The following is a 15,756-nucleotide window of genomic DNA, read 5'->3' as shown; positions in this document are numbered from 1 at the left end:
GTCTGATGGTTCTAAGATCACAGGACAGGTGGGGCTGGTTGGAGGCCAGCCCACAATTCAGTGGATTAAATTCATGTGTCCAGTGGGACGAAAGAGGTGGAGAGGGGAACCACTCTGGAGTCTGGGTCGTTTGTGAATAGGCTGTAGTCTCCAGAATGTGTTCCTTTCTCGACAAAAGGCCTTTACCCTAGCCTTGAAGTGCCTACTAAAACCCTCAGGCCTGTCCTCTTCCAGCTGACTACTGGGTCGGTCAAAAAGTTCATTCTGGTTTTTCCATGCTATCTTCCTGACAAACCTGAATGACCTTATTGGCCCTCCCAATATAACGTGAAGAAAAAGTATTCAAGTCTCATTATTTGAATGAGAGGGATCATACTAATTCCCACCAACTTTTCATCACTGAATCAATTCAGACCACTACCACTCAAGACTCTCTTTGCTCCTAAAATGACTGTAACACTGACCCCTGACCTATTCACCTTCTGAACCATCCCGACCCTGAGGGCTCTCATGTGGGCAGAAATGCCTTCAGGGGATTCCCTCTCTCTGTCTCTACTTTATCTTGGTTTCTGTAACCACCCTCTAGTGTCTGAGGCTGGAGACTTAGCTAGGTGGTGATGACCACTCCTAAGTAAAAAGAAAAGCAAGAATCCAGATTTGTTACTAAGTGCTCCTACAAGACTGTAAAGAATTTTGAATTTACTGACACTTCCCTAAGAACAGCAGGAAATATTAGGGCAGCCACTGCCTTTTCCAACAGCTCTTTCTAAAGGAAGGAACATCCAGAACCTATTTGCTCAGATATATTTAGGTGTTACTAAGTTGAAATTGGCTTCCCCTGAGAGCTTCAATTATGGCTTAAAAAGTATGTTCCAGAAAGAAGAAACCCTTCTGAGTTCTTAGGGCAGTAGGGCAGACAAGGGTCTGTTTTCCCCTCTGTGGTTGTAGGTGTGGTCGCCTTTACTATCATGATCCTCAGTCACTGGTTTTAGTCCATTTTGCTTTGAGGACACCTTAAGCAAACTGAGTCTTGACCAAAAGGCTTGCACCTTGAACCCAGTCCTCATAGAACAAGCTCAGTCTTGGAACCCAGCCACCATGTTTGAAGGAAGCCAAAGCAGCTCAGGAGAAACCCAAGCAGAGAAAAACCAAGTAACCCAGGCAAGACGCAGTGCCAGCTGGTCGCCTGCGTGAGTCAGCTGGCTTAGACGTGGGTGCCCCAGCCCTGGAGTCTGTCTGTTCCCATTGTACTTCATGGAGTAGAGATGACTTGTCCCTATTGCTCCCAAGTTGCTTCAGTAGTGTCCGACTTTGTAACCCCGTGGGCTGTAGCTGCCTCCTCCCGCCCACCGCTGCCCACCCAGGCTCCTCTGTCCATGGGATTCTCCAGGCAAGAATACTGGAGTGAGTTGCCATTTCCTTCTCCATGTCCCCACTGGCCCTGCTCAGATTACAGATTCTTGAGCAAACAAGTGGTCGTTGTTTTAAGAATGGTGGTGATTTATTAAACAACAATAAACACGTAAGCACATGGGTATTCTATTTCTTTAAAATGCCTAGAAAAATCATTCTACAATCTTATTACAACCATTTTCAGTGCCTTCAATTTGAGGAAACAGTTTTGGCCATCAATCTTTAGCAAAGATTCCTTTTCCTAATCTTTGTATTTTTATCTTGTTTTATTTTGTATTTTGCATAAGGTGAGTGTCTTATGCAAAATACTCACTCTTACTCTGGCTGGTAAAACCAAACACAGTGAACTCACATGTCACCAATGCAAAAGCACAATCATTTAAATGCCAAAGTGTAATTATTCAACCTGAGGAGGTCTGTAACTTGCTCCCTTATCTATGAAGAAATAGCAGGCAAAGAAGGATGTGTGTGTTCCGGTTTAGCTGTTTTGTTAATTGAAAGAATATATATTTTAAAGTATATTTAATATCTTCCAATTATAAATTAATTTTATCTATTGGTTAAAGTTTCCTAGAAAGTGATTCTCTTTAATACAAGTAGAAGTAGATTGATGTTAACCTAATTATTCTCAAGGAATCCACTACATTTATTTTGAAATACACTTGTTTTAATCTTCCTACTCAGTATTGTTATCTCTTAGTTGGCCTGAACTAATGTTGTTTTACTGAAATTCTAAAGTATGCCAACCCATAAATTCATATGAGAAGTTTTTGCCACCATATTATTGATAGAAAGTCATTGGGCCATTAATTCACAAATTAAACACTTGGAAACAAACAAACACTATGAGCACAGCTCAGAGAAATATTCAAAACTGTTCTCCATAATCTACTTCATCCATCACAATTCTTTCTAAATAATGTTTCACTCAAACGCTTTCCACATTGAAGATCATTTGATTACAGCAGAGGTTGAGACGACAAAAACCCAGTAGGCTGGCAAGGCCTGGTGTGGACAACAGAAAGCGGTCAGCATGGATTAGGGCTTCCCAGGTGGCTCAGTGGTAAAGAGTCTGCCTGCCAAGCAGGAGACGCAGGAGATGCACGATCAATATTTGGATAAGCAAGATCCCCTGGAGAAGGAAAGAGCAACCCACTCCAATATTCTTGCTTGGAAAAATCCCATGGGCAGAGGAGCCTGGTAGGTTACAATCCATGGGGTTGCAAAGAGTCAGACACTGCTTAGCAACTAGACAACGGTAACAAAGCATGTGTTTACCTGAGTAGAGCAAAGCGGCTCAGGTAACAACAACAACAACTATTCAGGACAGTGTTGTATTGACAGATTTTATGATTTTCAAAAGAAGCTGGAAATCCAGGTGGGGGAGGAGGGGAAGAGAATATCCTAATTTTTAAGTATTGTCATTTAATCCTTCAAAAGGCCAATAGTGTAGATTTCAAGGAGACTTTGCTACCAGCCACAAATCTATAATCTCTGAACTATTGTTGTTTAGTCATTAAGTTCTATCTGATTCTTTGTGACCCCATGGACTAGCCCACCAGACTCCTGCATCCATGGGATTTTCCCAGCAAGAATACTAGAGTGGGTTGCCATTTCCTTCTCCAGGGGATCTTCCAGACCCAGGGATCGAACCTGCATGTCCCACATCTCTAGCATTGAAGGCAGATTCTTTACTGCTGAGCCGCCAGGGAAGTTCTTCTGAGCTACAGGATGAGAAAAATAAGAAATCATAAATAGAGTGATTCAGGGAACTTGGATCTTCTTAATGTAGACTTATTTTATATTTTAAAAAGCAATAGATGTATCTTCTTAATTTTCTTGAGTTGTTATATTAACACATGTTCCTGGAGTGTGCAAGTTTGAGGAACAACCCTGACTCACCCATGTATACTGGGCTTCCCAGACAGACCCTGATGTCAAATATTAGATGTCAAGAAGTCACAGAACTGACACCATTTTACTGCTCAGTCTTCCTCTCTCAAACTTCGTAGGAAGTGACATACAAACCTTTTGTTAGACAGTGCACTCATATATCTTGGTGACCATTATTATTCTCTAGCTATGATATAACTGGGTTTTCACAAGTTGCCCAGGAAAGTGGCTTTGTGTAAATATGATTATCCTGTCAACTACACGTTATACCTGACTGTTCTTTCCATTGCCAAGTAGAGCTTATCCTTTGGGAAGTCAAGGATCCTTTGGGAAGCTAATAGATATTTTCTGTATTGCAGAATTTTCCATGTAGAAGGTTCACGTGTTCCTAGACTTTCTCGGGTCCCCAGATTAAGAACCTTAACTTTCACCCCGGTCAGAAAAACCAACAAACCCGTCTTTCCAGAGAAGTCAAGGTAAAGGGATTCATAAATTGACTTACCAAGGAAAAAACACACACACACACATAAGCCAAAGTGATTCAACAAGACCACTTGTTATTAATCTATTTAAAAATTTTATATTAGAATTTTGTACCCCACTTTTTAATACTATTTTCAAAATATTTCTTTTACTATAAAACTACGTGTATATCCTGCCTTAAAACCTTGAGTAAAAATGAACTCTCCAGGGAGATATTTCTTTTCTGGTGGCTTTTCACAACCTAGCACCCCTCAGGATTTCCCAGGGAACCACTTAAGGAAGAATGATAGCAGGAAAATGAGCTTTGACACCAACTAGAATTGGGTTTGAGTACTAGTTTGACCCTTACTAGCTGTGCCTCATTGGAACAGTAGCTTCATGTCTCTGATCCACATCTCATAAGGCAATGGTGAAGATTTGATGAGACAGTGTATGCAAGGCTCTCCTCATGTGTACCTGGCAATAAAAGGTAGCTATTATCTGTGGAAGTTAACCTACAGCTATCTCTAACTCCTCTTCTGCTATTTTAAGAATGTTCAATACAATGTCTGGCATGCAACAGATGCTCAATAAATGACAGTCTTATGCCTTGAATTCCCTTATCCAGTGGTGGCTTTATTTTACTTGGTCTGTCAGCAGCACTTGACACAAATAATCATTCCTCCTCCTTCAAGCACTTTGTTCTCTTGGCTTCCAGGTTATGACCCTCTTATATCACCAGCTCTTCCTTTGCAGTGTCTATTCCTGGCTTTACTCATCTCCTTGACCTTTAAACAGTGGAGTGACCCAAGGCTCAGTCCTTGTACCCCTTCTCTTTCCTAACTGTAAATATTTCCTGATTGGACCTTGCCCCATCACTATACGAACATCACTATACATGTTTATGTATTATGCGTACATATGCCATTTCCAATGGCCTACTTGATATTTCACTTGGAGGATCAAAGGTATCTCCAACTTAACATGCCTAAAACTGAGCCCCTGATACCCCCTCTATCCCAAACATGCTTCCTTTAGAGTCTTTCCCATCGCAGAAAATGACAACTCTATTCTTCCAGTGGCTCAAACCAAAAACATGGCCTCGTTCATGACTTTTTCATTCTGCATTGAATGAGTCAGCAAATTCATGATCCTCCCTTCACAGGATATCCAGAATCTGACCACTCCTCACCTCCCCACAGCAACCTCTCTGGTCTCAGCCTCCACAGTCTCTCACCTTGATGGTTTTGGAAGCCTCATCCTTTTTCCCCATTCCCTGGCTATCCACCACTGAATAACCACCCGTACCAAGATGGAGCGACACTGAACAAGAACTGTTTCATTATGATCATGGACACTGCTGGGTAGGAAAACACCCTGCAGAGATAGCTCTTCCCGGTTCCGTGATAGCTAGGACTTCGATTAGCTGGACCTAGAACAGCTGAGCCTGGAGAACTCGCCTGCAAGATGGAGTCCTCACTCCAATGCCCCATGCAGTCTGAGATGGCTGAGAAACAGGGCAAGCCAAGACTGTGGGCTGGATCGCCCTTATGTTCCCATCAGCAGGGAGGGCTCCAAGAGTTTTCTTGTAAGTGAAGCAGAACTCTCACGGCCTTCTGTACTCTAGCCTCAGAGGTCAGCTTCATGAACACCTGTTGAAGCAGTCACAAGCCCGCCAGGTTCAAGCACAGTCTTTGAGAATAAACAGGCGTATAATGCCTACTTAGATTTTTACCAAAAGTAAAAAAGTAAATTTAAGAACAGCAAGTCGATGATACTGTCACTGTATTTGTTATGAGGCTACTTTGATTGAGGCAGCCTGTCTTTATTATGCAAGACTCTTGTAAGTGTAGAGATTTTTTTTTTTCAATTGTATTGTATTTTTTTTCATTGGTATTATAAATGAAGACAGAACAAAGTAGAATGCTTTGTGATGTCGTATGGCAATTGCATTTTTTGTCTTTCAAAGCTTTGGGTAAAAATGTATTAGATCTGTAATTAAAGTCTCTTTTAAAAGCAAAAGCAAACAAACAAATTAAAAAAAAAAACACCTACTTCTCAATAGAAAGATGATTAAAAAACTTACAGACATCTTTTAAATTTCATACCCTGCTTCCACCCTACTCCCCCTCCACTCCCACCAGCAAGACTGTTCTCAATACAGCAGCAGAATGATCCTGTTGAAATGACATCAAGAGCTCACTCTTCTGCCCAAATCCTCCCCGTGGACCCCATTTCACTCAGAGTGAAAGCTGAGATCCTTACAATGAGCACAGGTGCCACGGGCTCTCTGATCCATCCACGACTCAGCTCCTTCCCCTTTCTGGGTCCTTGGGGTGTCCCAGTCACACCTGAGCCAGGAGCCCAGGATCCACCCACCTGGGGATATCTCCACATCCTCTCCCATTTACACTTCCCAGAAACCCAGGTGACTGTACCTCCCTCCTTTCAAGTCAAATGCTACTCACAATCCTATCAAAATTGCAGACCTCCTAGCTTCCTGCCTGCCTTAACTGCTTGTTTTCTTTAGTACTTAACACCATCTGCACATACACACATAGATTTACTTCCTCTGTATTTGCCTGCCTCTGGTTCTAGAATGGGAGCTCAGCTCTGGCTGAGATTTCCATCTTACTCACTGCTGAATCCCCGGAAACCTCGACCAGAGCCAGTACACAGTAGGTGCTCAATAATGGTTGCACGGTGATTAAAGACCTGATTTCAGCTTGTTTTATCTCCTTTGGCATTTGCTGGTTCTTTAAAAGATGGAAAAGGCCCCACCCATATGACACATAGTCTACTTTGTAGGTTTTGAAGTGTCTAACCTCTTATTAATTAGTTACTAATTTAATTATTAGTAATTAATTATTAATGAAAGGTTTCCTATCCTTGGTTGGAGAACATGACTACTGTTTACTTCCCTCTTTTTAAAAATCAGTAGATAGCTAGATTATTTTGTGTGACCAGGTCACTACATACTTTTATGTCGATATCCAAATATTAGGTATACTCTAAGTCTGTGGTTAGAGAACACGCTTTCAGCAAGCAGAACTTTTTAAAGGAAATTAAAATAGAAATAAATATTATTAATTTATCCTGATGATTCTACTACCTCTTAATAGAAGATGAAATATGCCTGGATTAGAGGGAAAATGACTAATACCTCAGGGTACAGAGACCTGTTATCTGGTTTTAATAAAAATTCTGCATTCTCAGGATTGCATATCCAAGAAAAATCAGAATAACCTGCTTTCCCATTCATGACCCTGTATATGAGATGATTTTTAAAATTTAATTTAACAAATTTTGCATCACACTGTATGCTAGGAACTTTCTAAATACAAGCTTATTTGATTCTCAGAACCTTATGAACTTAATTATGCAAAGCATTTTTATATTATAGAAAAGTTAAGTAAATTTGCCTAAGATTAAACCTCCTGTTAGTGGAGACTGGCCCCAGGGTCTGTGTTTTTAATCACCAGAAAAAAAAAAGAAAAGCCTTTTCTTTAAAGGCTTTTTTCTTTTCTTTTCTTTTCTTTTGTGAATAATTTCAAACTTACAGAAAATTAAGAGTTCTGCAATGAATACTCATATACCTACCACATAGAATCTGCAATTCACATTTTACTATATTTCTTTTACCACACTGTTTTCTGTCTGCGCATCCCTCTACCCAGCCATCAATCCATATGTTTGGTGCATTTCAAAGAAAGTTGTAGAATCAGCACATCCCACCCCTAAGTATTAGCCAGACTTCAGTATTTGTCCATAGCTCTTTTTTTTTCTTCTTTTGAGGCAAAATTTACATTGAATTTTGGCTTACATCACATTTTGATTTCTCTTGTTGGAAAGAGTTTCATAATGTAGTTTTGACTGTAGCAAGATTTATAAAAACCACTCACTTGACACTGGAAAGCTTAACCCCTGAACAAAAAACCTGAGTGGTGTGTAAATTCACATCTAGTGAGATGGAAGATGGGCTTTCCAGGTGGCGCTAGTGGTAAAGAACATGCCTGCTAATGCAACAGACATAAGAGATGCAGGTTTGATCACTAGGTCAGGAAGATCCCGTGGAGGAGGGCATGGCAACCCCCTCCAGTGTCCTTGCCTGGGAAATCCCGTGGACAGAGAAGCCTGGTAGGTAGGACAGAGAAGCCACAGTCAGTAGGGTGGCAAAGAGTTAGACACAACTGAAGTGACTTAGCCCAGCACAGCAGAGATGAAATAAAGACTCAGCAGAGACTGTCCCTCTTGAGAAACTCTCCTGCTGTACATCTGTAATTCTACAGGGATCAAGAGCCATTTCCTTTTTTTTTTTTTTGGTTTTGTTTTCTTTAGTATAATCCAGCTAACAGGAAAGGAACTTAGTATAGAAATTCTTACAATTCCATTCCATGCTCTGTCTTTCTTACATGTGGAGGAATGAATTTCAACAAAGTTAAGTGGCTGTCTCAGAGGTCACACCAGTGTGAGACACCCTCATCATTCTAGTCTCTTGATATCTCAACCAAGGACCTTTCTGAAAAGGTCCATTTTATTGGAAACCTCCCACTTGTGAAAGTAAACAGCCAGGGAGTAAAAGGTATTTGATGATTCATAGTGGTACCAGCTATTGCAAATTCTTTAGCTTTGACTTCAAAATTGATGCTGCAAAATTGCATTTGTCTCATGTAAGATGTAAAGACCTCTTTTTTTTCCTATTTCCCAAAATAAGAGACACATGGAGGGAGCCTCTTTCTTTGTGTATCTTAGAAAACATATGTCAGAAAAATCAATATTTATTTAGAGTTAATGATTGCTGCCACACACAAGATCCCACCAGATGTTTACACTTTTTGAAATATTGTTAATTCTCACCCATCACTCTCAAATTTTATATATAAGGATCCAAGATTCAAAGAAGTCAGATAATCACCCACATGGAAGGCAAGTAGTAATAGGAGGCTAGTATGACCCCTTTTATCACATAAGGGCTTCCCAGTTGGCGCTAGTAGTAAAGAAGCTGCCAGCCAATTCAGGAGACATAAGAGAGGCAGGTTTGATCTCTGGGTTGGGAAGATTCCCCTGGAGGAGGGCATGACAACCCACTCCAGTACTCTTGCCCTCTTGCCTGGAGAATTCCATGGACAGAGGAGCCTGGTGGGCTATGGTCCATAGGGTCACAAAGAGTCGGGCATGACTAAAGTAACTTAGTGTGCACGCATGCAATATCACATAAACTGCCGCCACATCTCACAGCCTTCCTGTTCTCTTAAACCGAACCATCGTATAGAGATTGGGAACAGGGCCTCTCCTTTGCACTGCTTGGGCTTGAATTTCAGCTTCACGTCATCATTTTGTGACCTTGGAAAAGTGATTTAATCTCTGTGCTTCAGTTTCCTCATCTGGAAGATGAGGATAATGGTAGTGTCTGCCCTTTGGATTCCTTGTAAGAAATAGATATGATGGCACATGCGAAGACTTAGAACGATTTCTTGAAATTTAACCAGTGCTTGGCCCCTTTAACTTTCAGCATCAGCTGTAATGATCCTAATGTATATATCCAAGATCTTGTTGGACGCTCATAACAATGCTGTGAAGCTTTGAAGGCTATTGATCCATTTCATGGATGGAAAAAACTGAGCTCAGAAAAATAATGAGACCAAAGAGACATGGATGAAGGGGAAAGAGTTTGGACAAGAATCTCAGACATTTTGCCTCTAAGTTCAGGGACGTCTCAAAGGACTGGACACAGTAGGCCGTTACTCTGCACACCAACTCCATCAACTATTCCTTATAAAAACAGGTAGGAAGTTAAAAAAAAAAAAAACCAGTGCCTCTATTCTTCAGTAAATATATTCATAGCAAGAGATGAAGTGCTATTTTGGTCATTACACTTAGAAGAGCAGCTTTGGGGGTCAGTCATAGTAATTGTTTTAAATTTATGAGATTATAAAAGTCTTGAATAAAGTTAATTTCTGTCTTAGATTTCCATAGCCAGGCAGCAAAGTGATTTTACATGGCACACCAGATAGCACAACTTCCTATAAATCTTTCTTTAAAATCATTGACCTTCCTTTAAATCTTTCTTTAAAAATCATTGAGCCTTGTCAATGATATATATATATATAGCATGTGTGTTCCTCAGAATTACCTTCTTCTGAACCTTCGTGAATCCTCAATTACATTTTTAAGTGCATGCCATCACAAAGGCTTGCTTCCAGACCCAGCATGGGAATGCAAGTCACTTGGTTCCTTTGTTGAGCTTCCCTGAAGCAATGACATTGATGACGTGGTAAAAATTCTTAGGTCTTGCAACATGGCATGTTTCCCAGTCATCTACTCTGATAGTCTGAAAGAAACCAGGCTCCAGATCTTCTCAAACGCAAGAATATTCACAGAAGAATTGATCTCAGATCTCAGAGAAGCATGTTATCTCATTTTCTAGGTCTTAGCAACATATTTCTCAATAGAGTAAAGAGCAGAACTGAGACTCTCTTGCCCAATATCTCAAAACGGCCAATCTGGGATAAGACAGACCCCTATCCACTGCCAGTTTCTGGAGCCTCTACACAGTACTGTTTCTCAAAGTGCAGAATTCTGTTGGAGCCCTTGACATTAAGGTCTTTTGCCAAACCATGCAAATAACGAGGGTATCTTGGAAAATCCCACAACTTATGTAAGGTTTGATGGACTGGTTTGTAAGTTTATGCAAGAGAGACTGGCATTTCATTTACTGGGCTGTGCTTCTCACTGATCAGTTCTTCCGAAGCCCACTGCATCAGTGCCTATGTGCGAAGATACAAAAGTTCTCCACAGGGTGGCCTGAGAAAATGACTCAATGGCTGAAATAAATAGGTTGCGAATATCAGTTTACTTTTTTTTCAAAGTGTTTTATCCATCTTTATACTGGTCAGATGACTCATGTTTTGTGTCCGTCCATTACTTAGGACCCATAAATTATGATGGTTAAAAAAAAAAATGCCTGGAATTTCTAAATGGTTGATTCAGGTGTACAGATAAAAACTAATCAAGACTAGCCTTGCTCTGGGAGAAGTTACTTTTAATTTTTTTTCTGTTTTGTATACCACAATACAGAATAACTTTTAAAAAAATAGTTAATCAGATAATTATAGGTGTGACCATGGATGTTATCAGGTTTTCTTGGAAGCAAAGAAACAAATCATTGTGGTGCAATACTCTGGGGGAATTGGTTGGTTGGAGACATTATGCCTACTTTCCCAAGGAGCAAAAGGTTTTCATGGAAAATCAAATGCACACTGCCTTCCATGAAAACTGAAGATATCAGCCAGAGAAACTGTATGCATTCAAGCAGTGCCTCTTTAAGGACACATTCTGTCTTCAAAAGCAAGCAAAGAATGAGCCAGGTTGTAGGCTAACTGAACCTAGACTGTTCTAGACGTGTATAAAATGTAAGGGATTTTATAGGGTGATGGGCAGAGGAGGAAGGGAGGTAAGGAGAATAGTTCTGTGAAACCATGATCCAAATCCTGATAAACACACAGGAAAGGAAGACTGGTGGAATCCTGGGCAACTTTCTTTCTTGGTAGGGGGGCTTTCTGCTTCTTCAGATTACTCAATGGCAGGTACCATTTGGTCCGTCTTCAGGGAATGAGAAGTTTTGGTTGGGGTTCAGCATAATCAAAGTGCAAGAAGAAAGTGTTTCAATTTGATTCAAAGAGAAAAGCCATTGTTTATACTTCAAGTTCAGTTCCCCGAGCTCAGCCAAGTGACTCAGAACCACACTTTGTGTGCCTCTGGAGCCCCACCCTGGTCTCAACTCACCTATGAGTCACCAGCTGCCTGGCAAGAGAAAGAAATGCTACAGCACACACCTCACTTGTACGGCAGAGCTCGTCTCTGGTGTTCATTCTCAGGTGGTTTAGGAGACACTTTTCTTTTGATTTTTGGTCATAGGTTCTAACTTTCAGAATCAACAGAATGAGTTTGCTTCATCAAATGTCCTTCCTCAACGGATACAAGAAAGACTTTAATTTCATATTGGCATGTAGTTGATTAACAGTGTGTTGGTTCCAGGTGTGCAACAAAATGATTCAGCAGTGTGTGTGTGTGTGTGTACATATATACCCCTGTATCTATTTTTTCAAATTCTTTTCCCATTTAGATTATCACAGAACACTGAGTGGAGTCCCCTGTGCAGGACAGAGAAGTCCTTGCTGGTTATCTATTTTAAATAGCAATGTGTACAGTCAATCCCAAACTCCTAGTCTATCCCTCCCGGCCATCCTTCCCCGCCCCCACACACACCCCCTGTTAGCCATATGTCTGTTCTCTGTGAGTCTCTGTTTTATAAATAAGTTCACTTGTATGATTTTTTTTAAAAAGATTCTCCATATAAGCAATATCATAAGCTATCTGTCTTTCTCAGAATTACCAACCACACAACCATGAATCACTGTGAATCACTGAATGCTGAGGTTCCCTAAAGATCAACTCACATACATGGCTTTGCAGGGGCTCTTATGAAAACAGATATCAGATCAGATTTTAAGCCAGCATTTGCAATTTACAAGCTCTGTACAACCTCCCCAGCTGATTCATCCATTTATTCATCAAATATTTGCTGGACACCTACTTTGTATCAGATGACCATCTAGGCACTGGAATACTAATGATGAACAAGGTGGATGACATTCCCCCTTTAGAACTGACCTGTGACCATGTGTGCCCCTCTCTAGTCCCTGCCAGTCCGCTACCCAACCTCCTTCCCTCCCCACAGTTCCCAGGCTCTTCCTCCTGCTGGGAACACTGCACCTTGTTAAATCCTACTGACTTTTTGTTTAGTCACTCAGTCACATCCAATTCTTTGTGACCCCGTGGACTGCAGCATGCCAGGCTTCCCTGTCCTTCATTATCTTCTGGAATTTTCTCAAACTCATGTCCAGTGAGCCAGTGATGCCATCCAATCATCTCATCCTCTGTTACCCTTTCACCTCCTTCCCTCAATCTTGCCCAGCATCAGAGTCTTTTCCAGTGAGTTGGCTCTTCTCATCAACTGGCCAAAATATTGGAGTTTCAGCTTCAGTATCAGTTGTTCCAATGAATATTCAGGGTTGATTTCCTTTAGGACAGACTAGTTTGATCTCTTTGCTGTCCAAGGGACTCTCAAGAGTCTTCTCCAGCACCACAATTCAAAAGCATCAAATCTTTGGCGCTCAGCCTTCTTTATGGTCCAAATCTCACATCTGTACATGACTACTAGAAAAACCATGAGTTTGACTATATGGACCTTTGTCAGCTAAGTGATAACTCTGCTTTTTAATACACTGTCTAGGTGTGTCATAGCTTTCCTTCCAAGTAGCTCACATCTTTTAATTTCATGCAGATCTTATTTTAAGCATCGTCTTCTTCAGGGAGACCTTTCTCTTTTCTTTTACAAGGTCAGATCCTGTCCTGTCCACTCCATAGCCCCCAGACTTATTCATCATTTCCCTTTTTGTAAGCAATTGCTTTGCATCTGTACTTCCCTTTAGACCTGGGGTTGGCAAACTTTCTCTGCAATAGGCCAAATAATATTTTCAGCTCTTTGGGGCACGCAGTTCCTGTCCCAACTACTCATCTCTGCTTTACGGTGAGAAGGAAGCCATGGACAACAAATAAACAAATGTGTTTGCTGGCTAAATGAATGAACAAATATGTTGACAGATGATCATACTAAGTGAGTCTAAGTAAGAGAAAGACAAAATCATATAATATCACTTATATGTGAAATCTAAAAAATGATACAAATGAACTTATTTACAAAACAGAAATAGACTCATAGACACAAAAGACAAACCTATGATCACCAGAGGGGAAATGTAGGGGGGGAGAGATGAATTAGAAGTTTGGAATTAGTACATACACACTCCTATATGGAAAACAGATAAACAACAAGGACCTACACTATAGCACAAGAAACTACTCAATATCTTGTAATAACCTATAAGGGAAAAGAATCTGAAGGAGAATGCTGTTGCTAAGTCGCTTCAGTCATGTCCGACTCTGTGCGACCCCATAGACGGCAGCCCACCAGGCTCCCCCGTCCATGGGATTCTCCAGGCAAGAAGACTGGAGTGGATTGCCATTTCCTTCTCCAATGCATGAAAGTGAAAAGTGAAAGTGAAGTCGCTCAGTCGTGTCCGACTCTTAGCGACCCCATGGACCGCAGCCCACCAGGCTCCTCCGTCCATGGGATTCTCCAGGCAAGAGTACTGGAGCGAGTGCCATCGCCTTCTCCCTGAAAGAATAGATTCGTGTATATACGTAACTGAACCACTTTGCTGTACACCTTAAACTAATACAATATTGTGAGTCAGCTATACTTCAATAAAAAAAGAGTTCCTAATTTAAAAAAAACTATATTTCAATCAGAAAGTTTAAAAAAAAACAGGAAGGGAAAAAAATGAACAAATGTATAAATTGGAAAGCCATTAAACTTCTGGTTTGCTTTTTCTACTGTTTTACACTGGATTAGATGTTGTCACTGAAGACTTCTTGCTCTCTGGTCCTGAGATGTATTCTGCACGCACAGAAAAGCTCTGTGTTCCTCAAGTGATCCAGCTGGTTTTAGGTAGATAAGAATATGTTATCCTCCCCTTGGCCCATAAGCACGAGGAAGATGGAAGTCGTAAGATAAAACTACCTGAATGACTCGTCCACTGCCAGGCATCGGTGCATAAACAGTAGTCAGCCTTCTCAGGAGAGTTGACAGCTACCCGTGCCCATCTGGGAAGGAAAAAGAGCCAGTCCCATGGCTAATTTATTTCTGAAATATGTTCTAATCTGTCATGTCTCAAAGGTCTAAGTTTTGAGCACCTCAGGGATGAACGCTCTCTCACCTGGGCTGAGAAATTATAACTTAAAAAGAAGACAGTAGGTGGTAATTAATCTCAGTGATACTGAAACACATGTGCATTGCTTTCTCTGGCTTATCAGGATAGCTTCAGAAAAGCTGTGCTTCTCAAGTGATCCAGCTGGCTGTAGGTAAGATTGGAAGACTGCAGTCATTACAGGTTGATGAAGGATGACCGCTTTGTTCCAAAGTTCAGTTATGTCCGCCTGACTTTAGAGACTCCACCCCAGCTGTCAAATCAAGCAGGATCCTGGGAAAGCTCCGGCTCACCCTGCTGTGTAGCCTATGCTGTTCCACCAGGCACTACACATTTCATCTCCAAATAGGCAGGAAATGAGGTCCTTGCAAGGTCCCTTTCCTCTCCTTTCCGCCACTAAGTGCCTGTGCTGGTTCTCCTGTCCTGAAAGACCCTCACCTCCTCCCTCAGCATTTCCCAGTCTTGACTCTGTCTCATTCACTCACTCCTACTGCAGATCTTCCTGTGTCTTGCTGCTAAGGACTTCGTTTAGCCCCCTCCAAGCCATCTGACCTTTTCTGTGACTCTTTCACTTCCCAGTCTGAAACTGCAGAAGCCTGGGATTCTTCATGGGCTGCCCAGACTTGTTCCCTAACTTCCCTGGTGGTGGATGGGCAAGCCGAGACATGGGGAAAGCAACTTAACCTCTCAAGGACTGAACTTGTGCACCGTGAAAGTTTGGAGTAGCTGATACATAAAGAACTTGTGCCTTCAAGAATTTCCATGTTTATTACCTGTCTCTCTGTCTTTCTGACTTCTGTGGTCACTGAGGCCTAACTCTTATCATGTGATTCTTTCTGTCAGGCACCACCTCACACACAGAGGTGCTCAATAAATCAAGAATTAAATCTTTGACTCAGCTTTATGGAATAAGCCTGCACAGAATGATTGATTGATTTGATTGACTGATTACCTCATTCCATCTTTTTTTAAATTATAGTTGATTTACAACATGGTTTCAGGTGTATGACATAATGATTCGATACTTTAATAGATTATATTCCATTTAAAGTTATTATAGAATATTCTTTACATTCCCTGTGCTGTACATTACACCTTTTATCTTATTTATTTTATACATAGTAGTTTATACCTCTTAATCACCTTTCCCTATCTT

At 41.1% G+C, this 15,756-nt stretch overlaps 1 protein-coding gene across 1 annotated transcript in view; it reads left to right on the top strand.

Annotated features, from left to right (window-relative positions):
* Positions 1 to 15,756, top strand: part of SPTLC3 (serine palmitoyltransferase long chain base subunit 3) — a 166,784-nt gene that overhangs the window by 1,404 nt on the left and 149,624 nt on the right. The window lies entirely within an intron of this gene.

This window comes from Cervus canadensis, chromosome 10, assembly GCF_019320065.1.
Source record: "Cervus canadensis isolate Bull #8, Minnesota chromosome 10, ASM1932006v1, whole genome shotgun sequence".
Classification (NCBI taxonomy): Eukaryota; Metazoa; Chordata; class Mammalia; order Artiodactyla; family Cervidae; genus Cervus; species Cervus canadensis.
Note: the sequence above shows the minus strand (reverse complement) of the source record. Positions and strands in the feature narration are given on the sequence as shown.